The 8,027-nt window shown below is 42.9% G+C and overlaps 1 pseudogene; it reads left to right on the forward strand.

Moving 5' to 3' along the window:
• The first annotated feature begins 5,127 nt into the window (after positions 1-5,127).
• LOC115392894 (cilia- and flagella-associated protein 20 pseudogene) lies at positions 5,128-7,725 on the forward strand (annotated as a pseudogene).
• The last annotated feature ends 302 nt before the right edge of the window (positions 7,726-8,027 follow it).

Here is an 8,027-nt window from a genome sequence, read left to right on the forward strand (position 1 = left end):
CATCTCACTTCCTTTTACAGTACAAATCCACTTTAATAACTGTAATTTCCAGGTAGGTATTTTTGCAGTTCCTGGGTAACGAATAAGTAGTTACCAGGTAATAGTGTGGAAACAGGCCTCACTTCCTTTTGCAGTAGTCTACAGTTCAACCGTAATTACCAGGTAAATGTTGTAGTTACTGGGAAATACTAAGAAGTTATCCGGTAAGTAGTAAAAAACACTTGACTAATAGGGAAATACATAGCGTACACACCTAGCAGTACCTAGTAATACCTAGTAAAAAGTCTACATTTCCCAATGATTACATGGTAATTACTTAGCAATTACTTAGTAAGTACTTGGCAATTACCGACATAGTTGCTATATACATTATAATTACCCAGTAATTTATACTTACTACCAGGTAGTTACTTGGTATTTGCCTGGAATTGGCTTGGTAATTACTCTAAAAGTACTAGGTAATTAGCAACATAGTTACCCTGTAATTACATGGTAATTTTACAGTAACTTCTCCTTATTACATGGTACTTACCCTGCAATTACCACGTTAATACATGGTAATTACCGTACTGTAAAAGGAAGCGTTACCCTATTATTTTTTGTAATCGATTAATCTAGGAAATAGTTTGTCGATGCTTTGATTAATCTAACGATTAATTTTTAAATCCGATTGAATTTCGATTATCTCCCCATAATTTGTTCTATATAGCAATTAATGCTAATTTACCTCATGAATAAAACACACATTTCTTCTTTCCAATATGTTTTTATTATCAAGTTCAACAATGAATTGTATTGAACAATACAACAATAAAGTGCACACAGTCATAGTGCAATGGAATCCTATAAAAAAATAAAACTTTCAATAAATAAAACTGCAAAAAAAACAATCTGAACCAAAATCTTAACATAAATAAAATAACAGCAGTGCTGCAATTTACAAAACAACGCAATGTGTGACAGCAGCAACTTAGCCTAATCATTTTAATCTGTGAAATAACAAATAAATTCAAGTATCAGGCCTTCTACAGTTAAGTGAACAGGCGTTTGCCTTTTACTAGTTACTAGAGCTCCCAGAACTTTACAAGAATAAGAAAATAAAAATTTCTTTCAATAAATAAAACTGTTGTGCAACAAACACTGTTTGAGTCAAAATATAAACGTAAAATAAATTAAAAAATAACAGCAGCTGTGTGTGTGTGTGTGTGTGTGTGTGTGTGTGTGTGTGTGTGTGTGTGTGTGTGTGTGTGTGTGTGTGTGTGTGTGTGCGCGTGTGCGTGTGTGTTTGTTCGTTCCTGCAAGAGCACTTGTGCTGCTCTGCTGCTCTACTTTATCGTTCCCTCTTGCGTTCCACCACCACTCTCACTCTGTCTGTGTGTCTGCTCAGATGTGTGTGTGTCTGTGTTGTAGTCATGAATTGGAGTGGAGGAGTGTTAGCATCTCAACATGCTCAGCTGTCAGGCTTGGTTTTTTGTAGGGGTGTTTAAAAAAATCGATTCGGTGATATATCGCGATATGACGTCACGGGATTCTCGCATCGATTCAAAATACGTCCATATCGATTTTTAATTATGTATTTACCCGCAAATATCCATTGCTGCGTCTTTTTGTGTGCTGCACTTTTACTCCTGGCCACTAGTTGGCAGCACACCACACCAAGAGCTTTGCAGAGCCTCCAGTCCGCCAGAGGAAGAACAGCATCTCGCGAGAGCTCTCCCGGTGGTTTCTTTACACTACCGTCTCGCGGTAACTGGATCACACAACAGTCTCCCGTGGCGGAGGAAGTGGGAGACGCTCCGAGGAATATTTATAAAGCCGGAATCTGGACGCACTTTGGCTTTTACAACCAGGACGGAGGGACAGATAAGAGCCACGCCATTTGTAAAATGTGCTTTGCAAAAGTCAAATACCGCGGAAACACCACCAACCCACATGCATTTCAGCAGGATGTCCCCATGCAGGACACCCTGAGGGCCCTGGACAGCTGTGAGGGACAGGCTGCGTCCCCCCAGGAGTGAGAAGGAGCGTTGCCTCCTCAGCAGGTCCTTCCTCCCTGCTGCTATCAGACTCTACAGCCAGCACTGCTCCAACCAGTCCAAACACACACCACACACTGTTCTAAATGACACTCCTGTGTATTTGTCTTTTCATGTCTCTCAGATTTTTCTATAATATTGTACATGTGTCTGTCCTATATGTATATTTAAATACTATGTAACTCATATCTGTTATTAATATTATACTTTACATATGTGTTCTGTCTTAAATGTATATTTAATTTATATTTGATTTATATCTGTTAGTTTATATCTGTTATTTCTTTATATCTGTCTGAAACTTACATTTAAACTATATTTAAATTATGTCATTTAGTTTGTATCTGTTATTTAATTATATTTATCCTAAATTTATAGTTAATTTTTGTATGGATGGTTGGATCTTGTAAATTCTCATATTTTGCATTTCTTTTCTGTTTCTATTTCTTTTCTCTGTGCTGCTTAACATTGCAATTTCCCCCTGTGAGACAAATAAAGGAATTTCAATTCAATTCAATTCAATGTTTTACAATGATTGCACTTTATTTTCTCAAAACATGTTACATTATTGAAGGTATATGTAGCCTTTATTTTTATTTACTGTTCAAATGAAAAAGTAGCCTGCAACTTGTTTGCTGTTAAATATAGTTGTTTGAGTGCTGCTGTTGCATTTGGGATGAATAAAATGTGTTTCATACAAGTTTTCTCATGAAGTACTACTAGTTTACAAATTTGTTGTTCCTAAAGTATCGCAATAATCGTCATGAACATTGGTATCGGGATATATCGAATTGTGACCCATGAATCGTGATACGAATCGTATCGCCAGATACTAGGCGATGCACACCACTAGTTATTTGTTTTTGTTGACAATACGTCCAGCCACTGGAAAAAGCCTTTCAGATGGCGCGGATGTTGCTGGTGCAGCGAAGTAGGATTTTGCTAAAGCAGCCGGTGAAGGGAATCTTGCCTCATTAGCCCTCCACCATTGAAGGGGGTCACACCCCTTGGGGTGGGGTTTTCCCCAAAATACATCACTGCTTCCTTCCTCACTGTGTCCTCATCATCCTGGTCGTCTGGTGCCTCGTTGCCGTCTTCCTCCTCTGAATCTGAGCCCAACAAAGTGTCCAAAACAGACTTCCTCTTTGGTGGAGGAGTCGCTGAGGCTTCCCCCTTCTGCTGCCCCACTGCTGCCTGCTGGAGCGCTCTCTGCTCCCTTTTCAGGTCAAGTGCAACACTCTGAACTTTTGCTTGGAGTTTCAGAGCATCCTCTTGAGAAAGGAACTTCAATTTTCTGAAACGTGGATGAAGGGCAGCAGCGAGGAGTGACGCATTATTTCCATCCTCTTGAAATGCAGACACCAGCGGGTGCCACCTTGAAAGAATTTCCTCTTCAGCATGGCTCTGGAAAAGGTTCACGGCAGCAGAATCAAAGGATCTGTTGTGGGTGGGTTTCAGTAGACCTTTCAGCAGGGGGGGAGAACAGAAGCTGTGACAGATGATTGCCCACTTAGGAAAACAGTCGCTTGCTCATAAGGCTGGAGTTCCTCCTTCAGCTCACTCAGAAGAACCCACTGATCATTTTTCAGATCCAGGTAATGTTTCCCATGGTGTGTGACTTCTGGGTCCGACAGTGTGGCAACCACTGGCCACCGCTGTTCTAACAAACGTTCAACCATGTAGTATGAACTGTTCATCTGACAGCCACATCCTGGATCAGTTTATGCCCAGGTGTGCCCATTTGTTGTTGTTTCTGCTTGAGTTTAGTGCTAGCTGGCTCACTTTTCTTGATGTACTTCACAAGGCCACGTGCTGCTGATAGTGTTCTATCAATCGTGGGGTCCTTCATTGCGTGGTTTACAACCAGCTGCAACGTGTGCCCTGCACACCGGAAGGATGCAACTCCAAGCTTCTCTTCAAGGATGCGGAGAGCTGCGACCACATGACTTGCATTATCATGCACAACTGCAAGAACATTGTTCAATGAAATGTGGAATTTTTCTGCCACCTTCTCCACCCAGGAGGCCGTATTTTGTGCCGTGTGCCGCTCCTCAACTGGCAGTGTTGTCAGGTTGCAGGAGACAAGATTCCATTCCTCGTCGATGAAGTGACGCGTCTCCTCCAAGTTATGCCTCTGTAACCATACTGGTCCAGGCATCCCTGGTTAGGGAGATTTTTTTAATTTGCTGCCTTTAATTTGTTCCGTAGTTTCTCCACTGATGTTTCATACTTTTCCTCCATCAAACTAGTGAAGTGGCGCCTGGATGGAAGACTGTAACCTTGATTAAAAGTGGAGAGCGTTTCTTTAAATCCCTCTCCTTCAATGATGGCGACAGGCCTCATGTAATTTACAGTCATCGAAAGGATGCTCTCGGTAAGAGCAGCAGCCTCCTGGGGGGTGCAGGGGGTGGGGTTTTTTTTTTTTTTTTTTGGTCTGATAGTAATCCTGCAAACTTTTCTGCTTATCTATGTCCCTGAAAACAAATCACACAGTGCACAGGTTAATAATATATATTTCTAAATGATCTGCCCATATAAATTAAATATAATTATCATAATGTTAATAATAATAATAAATTAACCTAAAAGTTGAAAGTTAGAACAACAATGAATGTATTAAAAAAAGACAAAGAAATTAAAAAAAAAAAAAAACTTTAACGTGTATCAGTGTTTATTTTGACAAGAATTTTTAATTTAATTTCAGTGTTTGTCCCTCACCAAAGACTGGATTTCGTTAAAGTCGCATTTTCTTCTTTTTGTTTTGTTTTAATTAACGTTTAGTCAGTGGAAATCCATTTCAGTTTTAGTCTAATTTTTAGTCTCATTATAGTCTTTTAAATCAATTTGACAGCTTTGTTATACTGTAATTAATTTTGCAAAATGATGTTTGTCATGGTAACAATATGATTACACAGCCAATAGATTATTTTTTTCAATCTGCTACATAAACATACAGTGAACACTGCACTAGAAAAACGCAAACGTCTGCATTATACTTCTCACCTTAATAATTAAGGTGACGGGAGAAATATTCAGGATGAACTTATGGTGTTTAAAGGGGAAAAACTTGGAGACGCAGCCTGCTCACGGTATGGTTTACAACGCCGTCACGCTGGACTGCAGTGCAGGCTTGCAGCCAGGTTACGTGAGCTCCGCCAGCCGGTGTGAGGTGAGTGTGTGTGTGTGTGTGTGTGTGTGTGTTTAAGTGAGCACATGTTCTGTGTGTGCGAGGCTGGAGCACGTCACGTGGTGCGGTTTGGATGAATGACAGGATTAATCACTGCAAACAACGAAAGAAAAAAGTTGAAAACTTCCGGTGTCTTCTCCTCCAAAGAAGCAACTCCCGGGTGCCTCCTCTTAAGACGCTGGTGCATCGCGGTAGTGCTTTTATGGTACGCCATCTCCATTTTGCACAGGTCACGGACCACCGAATCGTTACCCTTTGGTGTAAAGTACTCCCATACTCTTGACATCCTTTTACGAGATCTTTTCTTCTCCCCCGACTCGCTGCTACTTGACGCCGCCGCCATTTTTTTTATTCCGAGGGACGACGCATCGACGTGCAGTTTTTGCGTCGACGTCATATTTGTTATTTTGCCACAGCACACCATGCAATTTAACACATCTACAAAAAAACCAAAAAGATAAGAAATTCCACACACATTCCCAGTCCACTCATGTCCTTTGTCACAGCTGCCTCTGCGTGCAGTTCTCGTCTGCCTTGTTGGGTGTGCTGGTCCACGCTGGACCACCCAGGCAGGAGTTCTCGTAACCAGCCGCCCAGACAGAGGCATGGGCGGCTGGGGAGGGGGAGCCTGTGGTGCAGGGCCCGGGGGCCTGGAGAGAAGCATGCCAAGGAGAATCCGCTGGTTCTGATGTGCCGGCACACCTCTTCTTCGCCACGGATCAGCAGGAGCTCTGTCACTTCGCTGTCCAGCCAGTGCAGGGCCATCTTCAGGAAAAATTTATCAAAACTGTGTCGAAAGGCAAAAACAAAGCTCTCCTCTCTTCCCCTCCACACCGAGCACGCCGTGTGGGACTTACTGCTGTGGTGCGGGCGCACATTTGTGACATCAGCCGAACGTAGGCACGCTCCGTCAACGTCATCGCGTTAATTCCCTCCACCAAAGCCGCTACAAACTCACCCGGCAAATTACCGGGTTGATTGCAGGGTCAACGACCCAGGTCCAAATCACGGGTCAAACCCTTTCCCACTGCCATGAGTTAGCGGGTTTAAACGGGTTTTTTAGCCAGTGGGAAAGGGGTACAGGACACTGTTGGGTCCATCAATGAAACAAAATTCATGTCAATGATGAAAATATATTGTCTTGCAAATTTAGACACGAAGGTGAAATGACATAAGTTCTGACTTGTTCCTTCTCCCTGTCCGACATGTAAACCAGACTGGCCCCGCCTTCTCGCCACTCGCTCTTCAGTAGCAGCCAGATGAGTGTTTGTCAAGGACCCTGTTATTTGAAACACCATAGAGTGAATTGATGTGGATAAAAGATCATGACTGTGATGATCACCACATTCAACAATATTTAAAATGGGGTCACTGACGCACAGTTTGACCTTCAGAATTGAATCACAATCCTTTAACCTCATGTTATAAGCTGCTAAACCTTTGTGTTTTTACACCACTACAGCTCATTCCTGAAGCTCATCTTAAAGGAATGTCATCTGCAAACATACTGCAGTGCTACAAGTTTTAGTCATTGGTGCAACAATTTACTCTTGTGTTGGTTTTGAGCTAGAACAAATAAATGCACGCACACATGGGACATGAAAACTACATTGATTGAAACAGCTGTGTATAAAATCAGCTGTTCATATGGAGCTGTGTCACACTGGACTCAGAGCCTGCGCCACCAAAGCAGCACCCTGCAGGAAGATCTCACTGAAGGCCTGGCTCTGCTGAGCAGGCTGAGAGGCCACATCAGCCTCTTTCAGCCTCGATGCCTGTGCTTCCTCCTTGAAGGAACTGCAGGCGCCGAGACGACGCAGGATGTTTAATTTCTCACCGCACCGTCCAGTTCCCGTTGAACTGCCTCCTCTCCGATGATGGAGAGTGGCGTCTGCGCCTCCTGTGAAGACCAGCGGTCTGTTGACATTGTTGAAGAAGTCAAGTCTCTGGTGTTGTCTGTACAGCATAGGCAGTAAGCCTTTACAAATATGGGACAGAAAGGTAAAGAATGGTCACATAAAGAGAGTCACTGACAATGACATACACTGAAACGTGTTGGAGGTTGAAGGAGCAAATGTCAGCACCACCTACATAACATGTCCTGCTGATCCAAAGAAGACACTTGGCATCAAACTACCTTTTTTGGTGATGATTATAAAGAACCTCAAAAAGTATTTCACCTTTGAAATTCAGGTGTTGGATGATAAAAATGTTTGCCACCGGTTTCGGGCAAGCAACTATGAAAGCACAACTCGAGTAAAGCCGTTTATCTGCACCATGCCCATGAGGTTGGACGATGGTTGGAACCAGATACAGTTTAACCTGTCAGATCTCACCAGGAGGGCCTCTGGCACTGATTACACTGAGACACTGCGAGTACAGATTCATGCCAACTGTCGCATAAGGAGAGTGTACTTCTGAGACAGACTGTACTCTGAGGATGAGCTCCAGCAGAGCTGTTTGAAGTTCGTCCGACTGACGCTGACCTTGCGTTTGTGTTGAGGAGACGGCGTGGGTCCGTTAATGTGGCGTAGACTGCAGCCTGTTGTTCCAGATAGCGTTCTAACATGTCATGTGTTGTGTTCCGAGTACTGATATCCATGATTAACATGTTTTTAGGCAGCTCTAATGCCTTTTGTTTCTCAGTCATCTTACTTTTGGCGGTAGAGCTTTTGTGGAAAAACGTGACAACTCGCCTCACTTTCCCTCGGAGATGAGACACTGTGCTGTTGTCAACGGACTTCTTGGCTGCCAGGTTAACGTGAGCGAAGCAGCCTCTCTGGCCCGAGCTCATCCACTTCATT

Source organism: Salarias fasciatus, chromosome 8 (assembly GCF_902148845.1).
Source record: "Salarias fasciatus chromosome 8, fSalaFa1.1, whole genome shotgun sequence".
NCBI lineage: Eukaryota > Metazoa > Chordata > Actinopteri > Blenniiformes > Blenniidae > Salarias > Salarias fasciatus.